This window comes from Lissotriton helveticus, chromosome 10 (genome assembly GCF_964261635.1).
Source record: "Lissotriton helveticus chromosome 10, aLisHel1.1, whole genome shotgun sequence".
NCBI classification, from domain to species: Eukaryota; Metazoa; Chordata; class Amphibia; order Caudata; family Salamandridae; genus Lissotriton; species Lissotriton helveticus.
In genome coordinates this window covers 861,366,992-861,389,760 of record NC_136071.1, presented here as the reverse complement: position 1 = coordinate 861,389,760, position 22,769 = coordinate 861,366,992, and positions in this window count along the sequence as shown.

The following is a 22,769-nucleotide window of genomic DNA, read 5'->3' as shown; positions in this document are numbered from 1 at the left end:
GTGCTTCGTGTAAAGTAATTCTTGCCTTGCTGTATGTGTATTTTTCTAAATAAAAATGTAAAAAAAAAAAAAAAGACTTTACATAAGTCATGTATGACGTTCCTTGTAGATGCTCCCAGACGAAGGGTATTGACCCGAAATGCATTGGAGCAGGAGATTATACAAGTTGAAAATCTAAAAACGTTATTAACTCATGTGAAGTAACATGCTCATAAAGTACAATGAAGCAAATAAAAGCTTTTTTCAAGACCGAAAAAAAAAAAAAAAGAAAAAAGAAAGGGCGATACATTATCGCAGCTTTTATCGGGAGGAAACTGCAGCTAAAGCAGCAATAATGAGCTTGATAATATGCCCATGTGAATGCCCATAGAAGCCCAGGTTCTGGTGTTAACCTGGGCTTCTATGGGAATTCACAAGGGCATATTATCAAGCCCATTATCGCCGCTTTAGCGTCAGTTTCCTGCCGATAAAAGCGGCGATAATGTATCGCCCTTTCTTGATAATATGGCCCTCTATTTTAACAAACTCAGCCCCTATCTAACCACTATTAATCTTGATGTCCCAAAGGTGAATGGTGCTTTACTCGCAACCCTGCTATATGCTGATGACGCAGTGCTGATGTCTCACACTCCGAAAGCTCTGCGTTTGCTAATGTCCTCCTTCACTCAATTCATGGCCGATCCTGATCTTCAAAAAACCTTTTCAAAGTCATATATTATGTCCTGTGGCACCAAATGTATTCATGTTTTACCCTTGCAGTTGGTATTAACCGTTTAGAAAAAAACGAGTACCTTCTCCTTTCCTGGGCTAATCTTCGATTCAGCTAGATCTTGGGCACATCACACAACACAGACTGAAGCTATCTAGAACAGTTGGCTCCCAATTTAGTTTTCCTCAGCCCTCTGTGGGGGCACTCTCCCCACTCCTGCAGATTTTTCTGACCCAGTGTGTCCCTTTGGCTACGTAGCGGACTCAAATATGGGGTATTGCTAAATGTGAAGCCATTCAGGTGGAGAAACATTGCTTTTGTAGAAAGGTTCTTTCAGTCTCTTCATCTCCCTCACTTTTCATTTGCCACGATGAGCTGGGTATGACCTATATGGTAGACTGATTTAGAGCCAGCCCCCTACTCTTGGGGCTATCTATTTGGAGAACTGAGGAGTCGGCCTTAAATAAAGACATTATCAAAGATTACTTAGCATACAATATGGGTCTTAGCATCCCATGGCTAGCGTAGGTGAAGGAAACATTCCAGATTGGGCTGCCTCACACTTTTACCGAGCCTTGCTCCAGTGGGAGTTTAAATAAAAAGTATGTGAAAACACTAGTATCGAATAATCCTCATTCACAAAGGCTTTCTGTGGAAATGTTAAAGCCCTCAGTCTTAGCCTATTTACACTTGTGCCTTGAGAGTGTACCGGCTCATTACCTGTCTAGTGCACTGGGCATTGGGAAAGATGCTTATTATTTTATTTTAGGCCAAAAACTGTTACGTACTTAATCTGTTTCCGACTGGGCAGTCAAAAAAATATTGGTACTTGCCCGTCTCCATGTGGCGGCATATCTGGACAAACAATGCTACATTTGCTTTTTTTTCTGTAAATTGTCTATAAAATATCCCAAACAATTTTGAATTCCATTCATCAGTCTTCAAACATTTAGACAGTGTAGACTAGCCTTTCACTTCTTACAGCAATTGACAGATGCTGATGCTTGCCTCTGTGTTGGTTCCTTCTTGAGATCTGCTGTACAGTGGTGAAGAACTATGTATTTTGAGTAATTTATTAATCATTTCTATAATTCAATATGCTTTAATTGCATTTGATCAATTGTATATTATTGTATTACATATTATACAATTTCTATATTTTATACAGTATTTTAAATTGTATCTAAATATTCATAACTTGTTTTTAACTTGGATTGTGTACTTTTATGGATGCATTTTGTACTCGAATAAAGTATTTTCCGATTCTGAGTTTGGTGAGGAGCACATTTAGGCATCATGTATTGGGTTTTATCCCAAGGAGGTGATACATTGATAGTTACTAATGAATTTGTTCAAGTATCCAAGACCTTTCTTTGTTAAGGATATAATCAAGAAGCAACTGTTCTTATAAATGTATCACTTGTGGATACAAAGTGAGTGTAGGACTTTCGAATGAGCCATAACTGTACTTCAGAGAATATGTTTCTAAATATGCTGTTCTGTAGATTTATGGAACTGTAGAATACTTTGCACAACTTTAAAAAATATACGTAATTATATGCATTTTCATATATAAAACGACTCATTTTCAACTGAAATTCCTGTAGTTCCTGTCAATTTTACTTACCTCTCCCTCTACATTATCTATCTCTATCTTTATTTCACCTCTCTGCTTAACAATTTTATCAAGCTACAATTTTCTACCTCTTTCTCTGCAATGTGGTCATTATATCACTCTATCTCAAATGAATACGTTCTCAATGTAGGTCACATCTCCATCACTAACTTTCCTTTGTCACAACCTCTTTTGAAATAAATATGGTGTGGTGTAGAGTAGTGGTACTTAACCTATGGTCCGGGGACTACTGGGATTCCATGAAGTCTTGTCAGGGAGGATGCGACTGTTTAGAAAATTAACAAATATTTACAGATTAATAAAGTGTGTGTAAATGAAGAAGTAAAATGTAAAATTAAAAAAATTGAAAACATTCTGTAAATGTGAACTATTTAAGAATTGAGGATACTCATTAAGTAAGTATCCTCATAGACAGTGATGAAAGCAGTGCAAATGCATCAAACAAAATATAGTATGGATGATGAGTGGCCTCAATTGAATTTAGAAAAGCTCCAACCTTTCCATTAAAATGTTGATGTTTTTATGTTTGTTGTGAATTAAATAAAAAATATCATTTATGTATTTGTTTGATGAATGTTTGTTTCTGTATTTTTGTGTGTATTGTTTTGAGGTTCAAATCACAGAAAATGCTTAGCCTTCCAATATTGACTCAGCTGGGGGTTCCTGTATTCCAGTAATGATTCATTGGGGGTCCCGGGAAGTCAAAAGGTTAAGAATCTCTGGTGTAGAGATCTTTTTTTGGTATCCAAAAATGACACACATTTTGTGACCTTACTTTTAAAGCTACTATCAAACCCTCAACCTCAATCATCACTTTCCATGTCTTTTCAAACAAATCTCACCCTCACTTTCGCTCTATGTATCAATATGATATTTGTTTATCTAAAAAATCTATGTCTTTCATTCTCCAACTAAAGTAGCTCTAAGCTAAACATCATGTATATTTCAAACCTACAAACTTCCCTCAAGGCCTTTAATTCCAGCTTAATAATACTCTCCAAGGCACTTGTAAAAAGTTTTTTTATATTGGACTTTAGTCCATGTCATAGTTCTATTTATAATTTGTGACTTTTAAACTTAATATAGTTTTCATAAGTAACTGTACTTGTCTATTTCAAACTGTCTCTCCCTTTAATTCTCAGCAGCTCATCAATTTCAACATTTCCTCTGTCTCTAATCAACCCTTCTGTATTTCCCACATTACCTTTTCTAGAAAAGTATATTTCTAAAGTCTACTCTGAGAAACACATACATAGAAACAGATTTCAAAAAATGTGTTAGGAGAAAAATGATTGTACAAAGTAGGTAGTACATATGAATGATGTCCTTTTGTGTGGTGTTATCTCTTTGCAGTTTTTCTAAAACCTTTACACTAATCTTTATTTTGAGATAATATTCATCTATCAGTGTTTAAACCAAACAGACTATGTGTATTACTTTTTCCATAGTTTTACAATACATCAATAAACAATCCCAAAATTACCCATGTAAAGACATTAGTATATTCAGAAAATTAATTTCTGTATTCATTACATTCGATCGAAAATAGTGTTAGGGCTGGAAAAGCCACATTTTGAACACTAAATTACTATTGATTTAAATACACAAATAGGTTCCTTTTGATATCAATATAATAATATTTTACATATACTCCCACCCACAATGTAGATAAACATTGACATGTCAAAGACTGATGTTTAACATCTGGAGGTTTTTCAATAATTAACCTCCCTAATATCTTTTAAAGGATCGGTGGAATACTTATATTTTTAGTATGGGCCAACAAATACTGGCAAAACCTTACATCTCCAGGTTTAACAACCACTATATTTATATAGGTGGAGTAAGCAATTATAGTGTATAACAGCTATGCAGCCATATTTAATTGAGACAGAAACATAAGAATATATGTGTTATTTTAATTAAGAAAACAGTTTTTTTAAATCATTGTCAAAAAGAGATTTCTGAACATGCTTTTAGAAAATTGTGCATGAGAGGATTAATTTCGATCTCGTCAATACAGGTGGTGTGCCTTATATTAGTGTACCTCAATATTCAGATTCCTTTCTCAACTATGAAAAATTAAATTGGAGAAAATTGCGTTACCTCGTGGTCTGGCAGGCAGTCCTTTGGCATTCCCATGGCGGTGCCTATTAAAAAGGCATCGTAATGGGAGCGCCAAAGCCTGTTTCTGCACGGCATGGACTGTGCAGTCTATGCCATGCAGGAAAGGAAAGGATGTGCATGCGGTCAGGGGGCACCTATCTGCCCCCCTGCATGTATCCCATGGCCCTGAGGCAACAGGGGACCCTGTAGGGCCCCCTTTGTTTCCTCACCCCCACAATTTTTATAACAGCCTTGATGCCATGAAAACTGTGACGTGAGGAAACTCCAAATATTCTTGGTGGTGCTGCAGCTGCTTTACCAAGCATATTGGAGCCTCTGACAGCCGCACCACAGCCAAGGATCGCGGATCCCTAGTGATTGCAGCTATCCCATGGCAGTCCAACCGCCGTAGTTGTAATACAGCAGTTGGACCACCGTTGCAGCGGTCCCCAACTGCCACTGCACTTCCACAGCGAGTTTGGAGTACTGATGGACCGCCAAACTCGTAATTAGGTCCTAAGTTAACATGATTCACATTGAATAAAAAAACTGCCACTTAAAATTGATATTGTATACTTCATTCCAGAGTGTTGTACTTTTGAATATTGTATTTGTACCTTTGAATATTACCTTTCAGTTTGTTGTTTCCGGCTACTTTTTCGACTTTCACCTTAACTGTGTTTAACATTTCTTTTTAGATCAGCAAAAGGGCATTGCATTTTTATTCATTAAGCCCATGTACTGGTGACTACTGTCAAGAGAAAGTAAAATATTGTGCAATTAAACTCGCCCCCTCCATCCGGTTCATTACATTGTTTGCACAAACCTCTCACCAAGCACTAGGGCTGTGACGCAATGAGCGTGCCTGCCAGTATTACCGGGGTTTACAACATCTGCATGCTCCCGTGTGTATTTTTTCATTCATTTGTCTTCATTTACAATGTCACTATTCTGAGTTCTTTCACAAACCTAACACATATGCTGATGATGAGAAAGAAAGTCAGATTTTGAATGCATTAACAGATAAGGGAACTGTTCTTTGCCCTCCCAAATAATTGCACCGCAGGAATGTACCATATTTACAAAGATACTGAACACCCCTGTGTTTTTCCTAGTAGCTGAGCTAATAAAGCAGCCTGTGCCAACGCAGGCACCCCTGCGCCATATTGCAAGCATGCCGGTGCTGCAGGGGTGATTGTTTATGTGCAGGAAGGAACACCTTCTTGCACATAAACAATCTTACAGGCGATTTGTGGAAAGGGCAAAATACAAGGAGAAATAAAACATTTCTCTTGTATAGCCTATTTAAGACCAGGTATTTCCTGGTCTTATTTTTGGCGCTGCCCCATACCTGGTAAAAAAAGTGCAGCATCAAAAAGCAATGGGCGTTGAGGTGGAATGCCCACAGCAATACCCATTGCCTACCCCTTTATCTCAGCAGACTGCTGTGGTAAGGGGTTAAAAGCATCGAGAAGATCGTCAACAAGCAGATGGCCGCCTTCCTCGAGACGAACGGATCCCTCGACCCCTCACAGTCCGGCTTCAGAGCCAACCACAGCACCGAGACCGCCCTCATCGCCGCCACCGATGACATCCGAGCCCTGATGGACAATGGAGAAACAGCGGCCCTCATCCTCCTAGACCTCTCCGCGGCATTCGACACGGTCTGCCACCGCACCCTAGTACGGCGCCTCAGCAACATCGGCATCCAGGACAAGGCGCTGGAATGGATCATCTCCTTCCTCGACGGAAGAACACAGAGAGTCCGCCTACCACCGTACAAGTCAGAGGCCTCCGAAGTCATCTGCGGCGTCCCCCAAGGATCATCCCTGAGCCCCACCCTCTTCAACGTCTACATGAGCCCCCTCGCGGCCATCGTACGCAAACACAACCTCAGCATAATCTCCTACGCCGACGACACCCAGCTGATCCTCTCCCTGACCAACGACCCCGCCGCCGCCAGAGCCAACCTGCACGAAGGGATGAAAGAGGTAGCCGAGTGGATGACGACCAGCCGCCTGAAACTGAACTCGGACAAGACGGAGGTCCTCATCCTGGGCTCCTCACCCTCCGCCTGGGACGACTCCTGGTGGCCCCCCGCCCTGGGCACCGCACCCAAACCGACTGACCATGCACGAAACCTGGGCGTCATCCTGGACTCCTTCCTCTCCATGACCAGGCAAGTCAACAATGTCTCCTCGGCGTGCTTCAACATCCTACGCATGCTACGGAAGATCTTCTGGTGGATCCCCACCGAGACCAGGAAGACCGTCACCCAGGCCCTCGTCACCAGCTGACTGGACTACGGCAACGCCCTCTACGCCGGTACCACCGCCAAGCTCCAGAAGAGACTCCAGCGGATCCAGAACGCCTCAGCCAGACTCATCCTCGACATCCCACGAACCAGTCACATCTCCGGACATCTGAAAGACCTTCACTGGCTCCCCGTCAACAAAAGAATCACCTTCCGCCTCCTCACCCACGCACACAAAGCCCTACACGACCAAGGCCCGAGCTACCTCAACAGCCGAGTCAACTTCTACGCTCCCAAACGCCACCTCCGATCAGCCAACCACGCCCTCGCCGCCGTCCCCCGCATCCGAAGAGCGACTACAGGAGGAAGGTCCTTCTCCTACCTGGCCGCCAAGACCTGGAACTCCCTCCCGACCGACCTGCGCCTGACCCAAGACCACCTCTCCTTCAGGAAGAAGCTGAAGACCTGGCTGTTCGAGCAGTAGCGGCACCGCCCCCCCCCCCCCAGCGCCTTGAGACCCTACGGGTATGTAGCGCGCTTTATAAGTGTCAATGATTGATTGATTGATTGACGCCAACTGAGCATCAGAAAAAGTGACACTTGGCTGGCGTTAGGGGCTTGTAAATAGGCCCCTCGGATTCCCACCAGTGGCTTGATAACAAGTTGCATGGTACAGCCAGGCTAGTAAATCCGCATGCAAAATGTATGTTACGTATTGAATCCTATGGAATAGGGATTCATAGTGTGAAACCGAATTTGTTGTAAAACCAAGTAGAATTTTCAATTCCATGGGGTTTAACACATTTACCACCTACTTGGGGAGGCAGTAAATATATACCTGGGCATCTGTGTGGGCTGGGAGTGGAAGGTGGAAGGAGTGGTGTGGGAGGGAAGGGCACATAAGATCTTGCAGAGGGAGCATTGAATGCTCACCCCTACCAGAAAAAAAAAGAGATGAGGCTTGGCTGGAAGTAAAGTCACATTTGATTATACTTGGCTCTATTAATGTTTGATAAAATCAGATTGAGGGTTACAACATTGGGGAACACCAGTGCACTAATGATCAGGCAGATCGGAATTCCATATGGTAATTCCACTCCACCTGACTCATAATCAGGGCCATACTGTGAGAGAGCCTCCATTCAAAGTCAACACTCTCATTCAGTGAACGAGAATTTGAGGTTGTCAAAGTAATAAGGATACACTGGAGAGTTCTTGGTTGGAATAACTTTCTATGGTTCCACCTGAGCATGGGGCACACTTTGAGATGATATGAAGGGGAGACTTTAACACGTTCTAGGCTGGACCTCATACTTACACTTAGTGCCACTAGTTGCCTCTAGCTTCCATCACTTCATTCAAAGCTCACACACCTCACTCAACATGCCCATATAGGCTGAACTGCTGAGAAAACCCTTCCTACCATGCACTCCAAATGACACCCCAGAAGTAGGGTCACCAGGCGTCCCGGATTTGCCAGGACGGTCCCATTTTTTACCAGCTGTCTGGGCAGTTTCTAGAAATTTAGCTCATGTTCTGGTTTTTGGAGGGTCGACTAAAAACGGGGGGGGGGTGAGGGGGGTTATGTTTTACAAAGCAGGGATAGTTAGCAGTTGTTCAAAGAAAGCAATTTAATTCACAGGCAAGCTACTGGGTTTCAAAATCGCACCTTATGTATGTTCTTACTGCCTGTTTTGTATTTCTCTGCTGAGGAGCGGTGTCATTCTGTGCGCTCGCTTGACGCCTTCTTCTATTTTTATGAAATGTCCTGTTTTTTTGCTTTAAAATTCTGGTCACACTACCCAGAAGCCAATGTAAATTACCACCTAAAAAGTTTTTCAGTTGTGCAAGGTTATAGAAGCCGCTCTATAAATACAAATGTAGTACAATACGCGTGAATGCCTATTAGTACAGGTTTCTGAGTGTTGTGGCTTTGGTATATTACTGGGTAATCATTAACATATAAGGGCCATCCATGGCAAGAATGAGATGGTGTTATACAGTAGGCAAGACCTAATCTATTAGTGTGTGTCGCAGGTCTACAATGGAGTACATGATGGAAATGCTAAATTGATGGTGAGCACTGAAACAGCACTTAACAAAAATAAAAATGCGGTATAACAGGACAAAGATGTTTTCATAAAAACGATAAGCTTTTCTCCGGTGGAATAAGGTTTCTTTATTAAAAGTGTGTATTTTCGTTGCTAGAGAGATAGGGTGGACTAGAGCTGTATCTAAGCGGTGATTATGGCATACCGCATACCACCATGCTAGATAGGACAATTTGGAAGAGTCTTTCCAATGTTTTTAAATCTGTTGAAATGTTACAGCCAGTAACAGATCAATGAGTCTTAGCTGAGAATGACTTTTCCCCCATTCCGGTGCTAAGCTACCTAGGAAAATATTGGTAAGGGATACTACACCTCTGGTCCCCCCTCACACCCTTTTTAAATACAGCAGCAAAAAACGCTTCCTCCCCCGAGCCATCAATACAAGAAGTTACCAAGCCTCCTTGACTTCCTACTGTTTACTTGTATATAATTCTGATTATTTTGTTAATCCCTATTGCACTCCTTTAATGATGTATTGTGGACATGTACTGCTATTTGCAATATTTATGAACCTATGAAGCTTTTCATCTCATCTTCTACGTTACACTTTTATTGCCTTGATGATTTGTATATTAATAGCATTCTCAAGTATTCTCTCATGCCTTTATGCATTGATAAATAACTGTTTGTACGAAGTATTGTTTTCCCAACAATTTTAATTCTTCAATAAACCTTCACTTGAACTTAAAAGTGTGTATTTGATATTGGATATGTGTGTTTTCAGAATCGAACAAAATGATATTTGGATGAAAAATAATTTCATTTTCAAATATATATTTGAATCTGAGAGATAATCAAGTCTGAAACATGGCGACGTTCCCTGCAGACCTGCCAACTCACATGATTTACGGTGTGACACGCAATATCTTATCCTTTCACAGGTTCACCAGGTCACCCGATATTACAGCAAAGAAATCGAGCTGAATATTACTGCAAAGTGGATTTTCTGCTCGTTTTCCGAGACTTTGACCTGCCGAAGCCCATTAAGGGGTGTGAAAATAGCCCAGAACATCGGATTCAGCCTCAGCAAACTTTTTTTTGTGTGGAAGGAGGTGGTTTAGAGGTGGGGTGGGGCAAAAGTGCCTCTTAGGTACATCTCGGCAGGAGGCCCGCCACCTCCAAGGCGCCACTCCCTTCTCACACAGGTGCATTTCTTGTTTCAGTTGGCATGTCTGCAGCCGCTGCACTACAGGTGTATTATAGTTATTGGTACGTTTGTGATAGAGTCCCTGTTCATAGAACTCTCTTTAAAGCTCTTAGAGGCACAATAATTAATATGCTCCATTCATATCACACACATAGTCCCCAGTATAAATGAAGCTGAAACTTACTGAACAGTGGCAGATGTGTGCAGACCATAGAAAGTTAAATCAAAGGTTACATCCGCGAAAATAGTCTCTTCCCTCTAATGAACAGGGCAAAAATATATGTGTGGTTTTGTTGAGGAAACTGAGAGAAATCAGATAACTGCTTTGCGTGTGCTTCTCACAGTGCTTAATTTGAGCTGGTGGTTTCCGGTGCTCAGCATCAGCACTTCATCATCAACACCGGTGCTTTTCATGAGCACCAGCATCAACACCAGTGTGTTTCATGGGTACCAGTTAAGGACACATTCATTTACAGGGAGTATAAGTGATTTGCCCAGAATCACAGGATGTTGAGCTGACACCAAGACTTTGAACCTGGTTCCCCAGCTCCAAAGTCAGCAGCTCTGGCCATTACACCACATCCTTTCGCAACGTTCATGGTTAATAGTTGATTCTATTTTAAGGGGCACTGACAGGAGAAATTGCTTGGTGTAAGCTGCCTGTTAACGAGAGCCCCAGCACTTATGTTTTTTTACAAATTAACTACTAGCTTCTGAGTTTGTGCCATTATAAGAAACTTCACAGTATCAATCACAATTACACAGAAAGGTACCAAAAGGATATAAAGAGCGATTTCCTCTCCAGCCATTGCAAGTGTGCCCCATTGCCTCTTCCATGACATCACATCAAAACTTCAAATCTGCTCACCTCAAGTGTCTGTTTTTCTAGTAGAGTATTTAAACATAGGATTAGCACAGTTAAATCCATGCCGAGCTAGACAAAGAGCAGATTTGGAGTGTCCGTAGTGCCGTAGAGTGTTCCATAAATGGAGCGCCCTTTTTTGCAAATAACAAACCATATACTTCCCATTTAGTCTGGTGTGGCAATGTCTTAATTTCTTGCCTCGTGTTAGTGCGCAGAGACACACGCTGAGTTAAATCCATTTTGACCCTGATGTGCACCTTGCAAAGAGAAGTTGTGTAAATCAGCACACTGGATCAAGCCTACATTGAAGTCTCCTCTCTCCCTTACATGTGTGTGATGCAGTCATATATAGACAAAATGTTGGCAACTGTCCATTCTTGAACCTTCTCGCTTGAGAAGCTTCCTGGTCCTTCACTGTACTTTTCGATTCCTCGATGCCGGTACTTTTTCATGTTATTCACTGTATGCCTTCTCGTTCTTTCTGGATGAGTGAAAGGGCTGGTCCGCATGTTTGTCTCCAGTCAAAAATGCACATGAACATATGCCACCACTCACCCTCTCTGTGTAGCTTGACTTTTTGAATACATACATTATTTATGGATATTCATCAGCTTCTTCAGCTCCCATGATGCATCTTTTTTTTTAAAGAGTACCTGACCACCACAACAAGATACCCCAAGAGCATCTCAGCCTTGCTTCACCATAGAATCATGACATAACTTCTTAATATTACAGTTAACCCTTCAGTACCTTACTTGCGCTGTGTTACACCACTCATGTTCCCAGAAAATAATCCTGCAGTACTCCTAGCTAACCCTACTCTTCATAGGTGCTAGCCCTGTGTCTAAGTTTACACATACACTAGACCAATGATACCTTTGAGATCTATTCAGGGGAATCAGGCTGGCAGTCTCAGTATGAGTAGGCAGACGTCCAGCAGGCCACTTCCTGCTCTTCCTGATGTCCTCGCAGATAGGTCCAATTTTTTTAAACATACCCTTTTCCTCTAAGTAAAGGGAACTCCAAGGTAGTGATCTGCTGTTCCATGTAGGCCACCATCCCTGTGTTTGCAGCCAATCACGGGGCGGGAGTCGCAAATTTCAACCTGCTGGATGAATAATCATTAGGCACTATGTTCTGTGACACACTACAATTAGAGATTTTGCTATGCAACCTATTAGTACTGGAGCATCGTAATTTAGACTCAACCCTATCAAGATGCAAAAGATATTCAAGGCTGAGAACTGCAGCTTTAGTCGATGTGCTGGGAATTTAGATCAATGTTGCAAAAACACATAAACAGCATTCCTATTGGATGCTGGTAGTGTGAACCAAGATAAAACACATTTGAATTTCATGTTTCTTTATATTGGTGCTCTCACAGCTTTGAGTTAGAGTTCTGTCGGAGTTAGGCTTTAGGAGAGAACACTTTTAGACTTTGAGAGGTACATACCTTTCTGCTTGTCCTATTCTTGCAAGTGTGAAGCCTTATGCCCAACACTTATTTCATTTAGTTTTAAACTTCTACTGAAGCCTGACCATGCTGGCACATACCTATTCTATTGCTCCTGAATTAGAAACCCACAATAGATGTTCCTATGTTGTGCCTATGTTAGAGTAGAGAAGGGAATTTATTTATGGAACATCTGGTTACTTTGATTTGCTATTATATGTTTATGGCAGTTGTAATCCTGTATCTCATTTTATTGCATATTAACCAACTGGGATATTTTTCTTTGGTAATCCAAATAAATCCCTTTAATCATATTCATTGGTATTTGGTCTTCATTGTGGAGTCATATAGACTTCACAAATTGAAATTGTATTGTTATATTTTCTGCTTTTCAATGCTTTATGGTACAAAAGGGGGTGGTAATGGATGGAGCATCTGAACCAATCAAACACTCACACCCAGTCAACAGATCTGGGTTTAATCCATCACCGTTCTTTAGCCCACTCTACCACCCCAGTTCAGAAATGGCCATATGCAAATCAGTCTGACCCTGCGCCTCATGGGAACAGTCCAGCCCGAACTGCCAAGCCATGCCTTCCCTGGACCGGACTCAAGCTTCCTAGGACCGGTTTCTGGAATTACAGCCGTCTTCAGCCAGGCTTGCTTGAATCCAGTGGCAAAGTGAGCAAGGGACTCACGTGTGAGCATATCCTGCCAACTTATGGCGACAAAGCGGTACAAAAGGGGGTGGTGATGGACGGAGCATCTGAACCAATCGTCCATCATCCCCTTTTGTATCGTTTCAATGCTTTATGTCAGCTATAAAGGTTCATCGTATTTGTTGAGTACATTTTCCGATGACGTGACAGAGAGAACACATTTGTAAAGACCAGGATGATACAAGGGTCACATTGCAAAAGCAGAGACCGTTTGCAATAGGTCAGTGCGCAACTTATAACCAATTCTTTTGAGGTTTTACTGTTTGGATCAGGTGCAACACAAGGAAAGAGGAGGAGACAGGACACAAATGTTTAGACAACTGGAGTCTACGTTCATAATTACACTGCATCTCAAGACCCCCATAGGGCAAAATAGTTGACAAAGAGATCGGGGTCCATATCGGATAAACTGCATTAGATGTTTCCACTGTATAGCATTTAAATAACCATCAACAATCTCACCCCCTTTCCCTTCTTTCATTTTCATGATGTTTTCCTTCTGAAAGGTGACTGTAAATAAGAAGTTCTCAACCACAGTTCCTGATAACTTTGCCGGTCCAAAATGGGAATTTAAACAGGACGTTCCCAGTAGAAAATGTTGGGCTCATTCAGGGTGTGATTGTTTGTTATGTGGCATTGATTGCAATAACTTTGGAGTTCTCAACCACAGTTCCTGTAACTTTGCAGGTCCTATATAGGAATGTGAATAAGACATTCCCACTAGAAGATGGTGGGCTCATTAGGGACATGATTGTTTGTTATGTGATATTGATTGCAATAACCAAAAATAATCTAAGGTATGTAAGACAATATATGAGTCTGCATTTTTTTCTTTTGATGTTTGGTGGTCACACTACATGGAACGCCCAGGATTTATTCGCCAAGTGCACCTGGCTTGTAATAATTGGTTGTCAATTTTCTAACTTTTTAAAACTGCTTTACAGTAGAAACTGCCATCACAGACAGATATTGTTTTTAATATTAATAGTTGATGTGTGCAAAGAGAACCCATACACTGTGGTATGTAATGTATGTAAGTTCTACATGGTAAAGAACAGGGGATATGCGATGACATGCAAGGCAGAATAATGCTTGCACATATGGATAGCATAGGCATTACATATTTCCAATGATGAGCAACTATGTGCATAATGTATTCAACTGTGTTGCCTGCAAAGCAGAATGATGAATCAGTGTTTGTACTGATTTGAAATGTACCAAGGAATGTATATATGCATTCAATCTGCCTTCCCTTTCGGCTAAATAATAACTTGGCATAGTTTTTAAATGGCCACTGTAATAACAGGACTGGTGATTCTCACATCAATGTCCATTTTCTATGCTTACTCACATTGCCTTTCTGTTGGTTGATTGGGATGTGTATATATATCTGACAAAATGACGCCAGTCGCTCTGACATTGACAAAGGCATTATGCCAAAACGCGTTTGTCAATCGTGTTTGTGGTAATAAATATGAACCTTTAAAAAAAACATGAATGCACGACCTTCATTTCTTGAAGAAACAGTGTTTGACTGAAAAAATATATATATATTTTTTTTACGCTTACCTAAGAAGTACTCATCCTTATCCTGATGCATTTTGGGAACCTTTTTTAATGTTGCACCTGGTTACTATCAGATCCAAGTTTATGGTATTAGCATTTTACCTAATTGAACTTTTTGCGACCAGTCACAATTAGGAAATGCTATGTACATGCTGTTAGGAAATCACAAATAGAAAATCCCGTTTTTGCGATTTCCTATTTTGAGAATTGCAAAATGTGTTTTCTACTGGGTAGAAATCACATTTGGTGACACTGCATACGCCTTACTACAGTAGGAAAAGCAGTTTTGCATTTCTTAACGGCTCACAATGGTCCATTAAGAAATGCTAAATCCTTTTATACATATGGACCAAAGTGAGTTACCCAGAGCAATAACTCTGAGAACTGTACATAGGATCAATCAATTAAATAAAGGGAGAAAAACATGGTGCGATATAAACTAAATATCATTTAACACTTCCAATACATCAATCAGATAAAAGATAAAATAAAATATTGTCATGGAGTCCCAGTAAAAGCAAACTAGAAATAAAAAAACACATCTAAAAGGCAGAGATCAGGGAAAGGGGGTGAGTGTGAGAAGTTAAATGTGAGTGGGAAGCATTTATGTAACAAGGGAAATATTTGGAACTACGCGGCCAAAGCCACGATTTCCGGAAGTCCGCAAGCGTACCACGCTTGCCCAAACAACGAATTGCCTTATTCATGCACATGTGTGGTCAAGACAAATGCGCTCTAGTGTTTGAAATGGGCGGGGTCTTGGAAGAGGAGCGTCAGGAAGCGGCCACGGACAAATAAGTGGGGCTGGGGCCGGGTCTCGGGTTAGTTCAAGGTAGTTTTCAGGTGTGGGGGGGTTCGGGTAGATTTCAGGGGTGGGGGGCTTTGGGGTTCTGTTTATGGGTGGGGGATCGGAGTAGTTTTAAGGGGTGCTGGGGGTTTGGGTTGGTTTTCAGGTGTGGTAGTGGTTTGAGGTAGTTTTCTGCGGTGGTGGGGGTTTGAGGTAGTTTTCAGGGGTGGTGGGTGTTCGGGGTAGTTTTTAGGGGTGGGTGTTCAGGCTAGTTTTTAGGGGTGTTGGGGTAGTTTTCAAGGGCGGTGGGGGTTCAGGGTAGTTTTTAGGGGTAGTGGGACTTTGGTGTGGTTTTCAGGGGTGGCGGGTTTGTGGTTGTTTTCAGGGGTGGGGGTTCATGGTAGTTTTCAGGGGAGGTGGGGGTCAGGTAGTTTTCAGGGGGTGGGGGAGTTCATAGTAGTTTTCAGGGGGAGTTCAGGGTATTTTTCAGGGGTAGTTTTTAGGGCTCGGGGGAGGGTCTGGTAGTTTTTAGGAATTAGTAGAGGGTGGGTCATTTTTTGGGCTCAGGGAAGGTCAGGTTAATTTTTATGGCTTAAGATAGGGCGGGCTATTATTTAGGACTGGAAGCAGGGAAGGTTTTAGTGCTTGGGCAGGGGGTTGGGTTTCAGGAGGGAGGGGTAGTTTTAGAACTCAGGGAAGGGGCAGAGGTTGGGGGTCAAGTCTTAACCAACGGAAATGTGTTTACCATACATGCTTTGACAGCTCATAAATCATTGTAAAGGCAGGCGTGGTAAAGGCATATTCGTGGTTAAGACTTGCGTTGTACAGACTGTGTGGAACCGACATGCGTGGTAAACGCATGCGTGGTTCCATCACACAACCGACATGGCAGGATAGGGAAATAGTGTGGAAGGAGACAGAAGAAAACATTGGAGAGGGAGGCAGGGTCTTAGTTGTTGCATGTCATTTTACTGGCTGCGGATTTGCCATTTCTATTGTCTGGAAGGTCTATGTTACGCAGTAAATATCCACCTGTTGCTAACCTGTGATTTTCTCGAATTCATGGCCTATGTTGGAATTTGTTAGAACAGCAGTTTGATCTCACAATTGTACTTTACAAACATTTTATTACAAATAGGTTGCTAATGACTCTAATATGATCAGCTGTTTGGTGATTGTTCCAATGATTACTAAAATTCTTCGATAAAGCAACAATGCAAAGCCCAAAAGATAAGAAGATCTGGACTTCTCTAAGTGTATCTTGTAAACACCATTGCAGAACTGTGTCTTCTTTCTTGTTCATTTCAAACCATGCCGGTAAGAAGATAAACACAAAAGCTCCACCTTATGAACATGGAAGGATGTTTTCAAGAGGTGATGGCAAATATGCTTTAAATTAGGCTAATATGAACCTCTGGTCTTTCAGGAAAATGTAGATTTTGCTAACTATTTAGTGTTGTAAAGCGTCAGTTTCATCAGAGAAACAGAGTGAGTGATAAAATGAGGCATTTATTAAATGAAATGAGGCATTTATAAAACGCTGCATATACTCTGAAGGGTCTAGGAGCTACCTTCAGATTAACAGGGCTGTTTAGGGTTGTCTAGTACTCATCCTCTAAAAAGCCACGTTTTTAAACCCTTTCTGAATTTTAGCAGATTAGTTTCTTTTTTAAGTGTTAATTACATGGAGTTCCAGAGTTTGGTTGCAGTATTTTGCGGTGTGTACCCTGGGAATAACCAGGTTGCCGTTTTCAGTCGATCTGAGGGGTCTTGCAAGGGTGTATGGCTTCAGATATCGTGACATCTGCTCTGGCACTAATCCATGCAAAGATGTATATGCTATTTACAAGTCTTTGAATTTGATACGTTTAGCAACAGGTCACCAGTGCATTGCTTCAGGCCTTAGAGGCGGAGTCAAATCTAGTAATCCCTAAAACTACTCGAGCTGCTGCATTTTGTGCCATCTGGAGCTTGTGAATGCTTTGCTTTTGTGAGCTGGTGAACAAGGCATTACAGTAGTCCATAACACACATGAAGGAGTAGGGAAATGAAATACAAAGGTGGCACGTGCTTAGTGAAAAAATACTGCCCTCACTCACAAAGTTGTGACATGCTTCATCATTGGGCTTGCTTCAGTACACCCCTGCACAGACCAATGCCTGGGATGGAGCAATAGGGAGAGGAAAACAATACAAACATAAAAGTTAGGATCACCGTAGAAAAGTGCAGTGAAGGTTAAAACTAGCTCGGAAGTGTACCCTCTCGAAATGTTATTCCTGGGCCCAGCGGCTAGGCCTAAAACGTGAAGGATGGTGGTGATAGGAGAAGATAAAGGTTTCCTTCCCAACTCCTTACTGCCGAAGTGTTGACATGTTTCTGCCATCTGATACGTGCCCACAGTGTTGGGTCACACTGCCATTCATCAGGACCCTTCGGATCCCAAAGTGTGTTAACCTCTGAACCTAGATACGGTATCCTTGGAATGCCTTACTTCCAAGCAGAGGGCTCCCCTATATAACACAACAAGTTTCATATACTACAACGTTAAAACTAGCGAGATGTTGGGAGTGACCCCCTGTGGTCAAACTTTCATCAAGGCGGGTGCACTTCATGGAAAGTATCCAACTCTCATAGTAGTCCAGCTTGGATGAAATAAGTGTGGTCACCACTGTTTTTTTCATCAAAAGGAATAAAGGTAAGTATTTTCCTCAAAAGGTTGAGGATGAAGAAGCACGAGGAGGTGTATGGTTAATATGGGCTTCAAATAGAACACCCAGATTTAATCCTTTATTTGTAGGGGTTGGCAACGGGCCAAGTTGAGCGGGCCACCAGATGTCTGCCCAGATTGAAAAGCCAATGCCTAAGAGAAGTACTTTGGTTTTAGATGAATTGAGCTTAAGACAATCGTCTAACATCTGCCAGCTGCCTATATGCAACATACAGTCATGAAATCTAACTGCTGTTGAATTTGATGGGCTATTCACTGAGAAAATTATCTGAGTGTCGTTGGCATAAGACACCAATGCCAAGCCATAACTTTTGATTCATTTAACCAGGAGGTGACATACTAGTTAAATAGAGTCGGGCTCAAGGATGATTCCTGAGGAAAGCCACAAGAAAGTGAAAAAGAGGCAGAAATGTAGCCTCCAAGAGCCTCCATGAGCCACCGTTTAGGTGCGTTCTGATAGAAAGCCAACAGGGAGAGCGTCTTATCCATGATCCTAAGTGAATCTAGACAGTCTACCAACAACTCATGATTGACCATATCAAAAGCCGCTGATAGGTCTAACAAGATCTGAGCAACACTCCCCCAACATCCAAGGTTTGTCTGAGCTCTTCAGCGGCAGTAATCAGGGCTAGCTCTGTGCTATGATGAGCACAAAATCCATATTGGGAAGAGTCGAGAATAGCATCGTTTGTAATGAAGGTGTATAATTCTGTGTTGATGGCTTTCTCTATTACCTTAGAGGGGAAAGGAAGTCTCAAAATTGGTCTATAGATAAGGGTATCATTGGCGTCTAGAGTTGGCTTTTTCAATAGCGGTAGTTTGGATGCCTTTTTCCAGTCGGTAGGAATGCGCCTTGATGTATGCATGATGTTGAGTATAGGCATGAGGAAAGTGTTTTCGATCTCTGGCACAGATGTAAGGTTCTCAGTGGACATGGGTCAGAGGGAGATCCTCATTGGATTGAAGAAATAATGTTTAGTGTCTGACTTACGGTGAGGGTGGTAAACGACATGAGCAGTGACGTTGCTGGATCACAGTGAGAAGGTGAAGAAAGTAGTAATTTATTCTGTTGAATCGGTGTCTGGATCGAGCGCTTGTCCTGAGCATAAAGGTATGATAATCGGATTTTACCTATGCTGAAATGATACAGCTAAGGTGTTGCAAAATTGCTGACTGGCTCTAAGGTTTTGCGGTTCTGGAAGTTTAGAAACACTTTTAACCATAGTAAATAATACTTTTGAGCAGCCGTTGGCCGCTTTGATTTTTTCATATAATAAGAAGCCTTTTCCTACAGGAGTAGGTTCTTATAGACTTGTATGGATGTTTGTATTTTGATTTCTCACCTATATTATTAACTAGTCTCCATTTCCTTTCTAATCTTCAACACGCTTGTTTCTGAGATCTAAGTGCGGTGTTGAACCAGGGTTCTGGAGGTAAAAGCCTGGGTCGCCAACGTCTGCTAGGAGGAGGTAGCTGCAATGTTACAGAGTTAATCCAGGAGTGGTAGTTCGCTACTACTAGGTCTAGACCATGGGGTGTCTCCTGCAAGTAATTAGTGAGTGGGGCTTTTATTTATTTATTTATTTGCATGTTTTTATGGCGCTGCGAATCGACTCCCGAAGGAGTATCTCCGCGCCTTTGGCAGCAACTAAAGGAACAACTTTTAGTTGTTTTGCTTCTATCTTGTTCCAAGGGCAGCTGGTGATTGACTTCTCGGGGTGTCTGACAGACAGTTTTTGTGATAGTGAGATTTCAAACATAATTGCATTGTGATCAGACCATATTAGAGGAAGAGATCTGATCCATTTTAGGCTGGGATTATCTGAAAAAATCCTTTTCAGACAGTGCCCAGCAATATGTGTTGGACCATTTACTATTTGGTTTAGTCTTGCGCTGGCCATTTGATCAAGGAGCGGCTCTCTATCAAGGTCTGTGACGTTCTCCATGTGAAAGTTGAAGTCTCCTAGAATGGACAAATTGGGAAAATAGACCTTGCATTCTAGAAGATGACCAATATTATCAATAAATGAGGATTTACTCATGGGTGGGTGGTAGACCAAGATACCATTAAAAGAGTTCTGACAATAAGGTTCGATCTTGAAGGCCAGTGCCTCACAATCAAATTATCAGGGAGGGGTTTGACACAAGATTTGAGAATAGTTCTAAGGATTAGGGCTATTCCCTCACCTTTTTCCCTAATCTATCTACTCTGTCGATTTTAAATACTCCTGGTATTGCCAGAAGCAAGTTCAGGTCAGATGAGGCATTGGCCAACGTTTCTGCGACAAAGTCAAGTTCTATTTGATGAGTTTCTATGAATTCGCGAAATGGTACAGTATTTTTTACCAAAGATCTTGCATTTATAAGCACACAGGGGATCAGCGATCTTGTTGACCCATATGATGCCGGGGTAGTGGTAGAGGTATAGGGCCTTGTGTTATGCAATGGGCGGTGGTGAAAATTGAGTTCGCTTTGGGGCAGCGCGACATACTGTTGGTTACTACTACTTGGCTCTTCTCCCTCATGTCCATTACACCAAACTAGCTAGGTTTTATAGTCCTTTTTTGTTTAGGACTTTGTGTAGATATCAGAGTGTAGTAGTTGCATCGCTTTGTTCACCCTAAGTGTGGCAGGGTATGCTCAGACGTGAGTCCCTTGCTCACTTGGCCACTGGATTCAAGATAGCCTGGCTGATGAGGATTATGAATCCGAAACCGGTCCCAGGATGCTTGTTTCCGGTCCATGGAAGACATGGCTTGGCAGTTCGGGCTGGACTGTTCCCATGAGGCACAGGGTCAGACTGATTTGCATATAGCCATGTCTGAAATGGGGTGGCTGAGTGGGCTAAAGAATGGTGATGGATTAAACCCAGATCAGTTGACTGGGGGTGAGTGTTTGATTTGCTCAAACGCTCCGTCCATCATCCCCTTTTGTATCGCTTTGTTCGCCCTAAGTGTGGCAGGGTATGCTCAGACGTGAGTCCCTTGCTCACTTGGCCACTGGATTCAAGATAGCCTGGCTGATGAGGATTATGAATCCGAAACCGGTCCCAGCATGCTTGTTTCCGGTCCATGGAAGACATGGCTTGGCAGTTCGGGCTGGACTGTTCCCATGAGGCACAGGGTCAGACTGATTTGCATATAGCCATGTCTGAAATGGGGTGGCTGAGTGGGCTAAAGAATGGTGATGGATTAAACCCAGATCAGTTGACTGGGGGTGAGTGTTTGATTTGCTCAAACGCTCCGTCCATCATCCCCTTTTGTATCGCTTTGTTCGCCCTAAGTGTGGCAGGGTATGCTCAGACGTGAGTCCCTTGCTCACTTGGCCACTGGATTCAAGATAGCCTGGCTGATGAGGATTATGAATCCGAAACCGGACCCAGGATGCTTGTTTCCGGTCCATGGAAGACATGGCTTGGCAGTTTGGGCTGGACTGTTCCCATGAGGCACAGGGTCAGACTGATTTGCATATAGCCATGTCTGAAATGGGGTGGCTGAGTGGGCTAAAGAATGGTGATGGATTAAACCCAGATCAGTTGACTGGGGGTGAGTGTTTGATTTGCTCAAACGCTCCATCCATCATCTCCTTTTGTATCGCGTAGTTGCACCCAGAGCATATGCCTACTGACTACCTTTGTGTATTAAGCCCAGTGACCTTCAACAAATAGTGGCCCTTTATTGTTTTTTATTGAATGTGCATGCTTTTGTAGTATTGATTGCAAACATCAGAATGAGTGTGGAATGAAGACTGATTGTGATGCATGTACTTATTTTAAGGGTTATCCCTACCTGACTGTCATAATGTTTAGTTCAAGTTGAGAAGAGTAAGATAGATGAGGACTGCTTCCCACAAAGATATAAGTAAAACCCTTATTTCTTCTTCCTCTCCAGCTTTCTTCATCTCTACATATACAGTTTGCAGGCATGTAACTGAATGCTGCTATCTAGGCCCCTACCAACACCCTACATTCCAAACTCTTTGGTGTTCCCTCCCCCACCTAAAAGAGCCTGGGTGACATAAGAAGTTTTGCTGATCCAGAGTTAGTGGGCAAACTGCTGCTGCCTTGGAGTATCAAGGTGCAGCACCTGGGTGGTCAGATCCAGATCAGTATGTGGTCCTATTATATGCCATTGTGCATGTAGGCTCACACATCAATTACCCCTGTTGTTCAGAGAGCCATCTGCCTCCACAGTACTTAGATCCGACCCGCCTATCTTGGAGCAAGTGGGAAAGAGCCCCTAGATCCTAAAGGAATCAAGCCATCCATTTTTCAATGGACTAGCAAACCCTAAGACTAAACTGTGAGATATGTATATCTTCCTAGTTTCATAAACTTTATACAGAACAATGAGACACTGTTGTTGCAAGGAATTGTTTTCTTCCCCTACAGCTTGCATCAACTATATTATGAGTTTTTGAAAACCTTTAGATGCTCAGGATCAGTTGCCAGGTGTGAATGGCCATTTAAAGGGTTATGATGTCTTAGGTGAATCATGATCTTCTGTATTCTGTTTGCTTTCATTGCACCAAGTTTGCAACTAATTACCAATGATAAACAATATATAATGGGTGTCTTTCTAAAAAAAATGTGTACATTTGCACCTGGAGGTTTCTGACCTTGCCGGGGGTAAATGTACTAATTTCAGGAATTCACCAAACTTTACCAGGTTGCATTTGGATATTGGCAC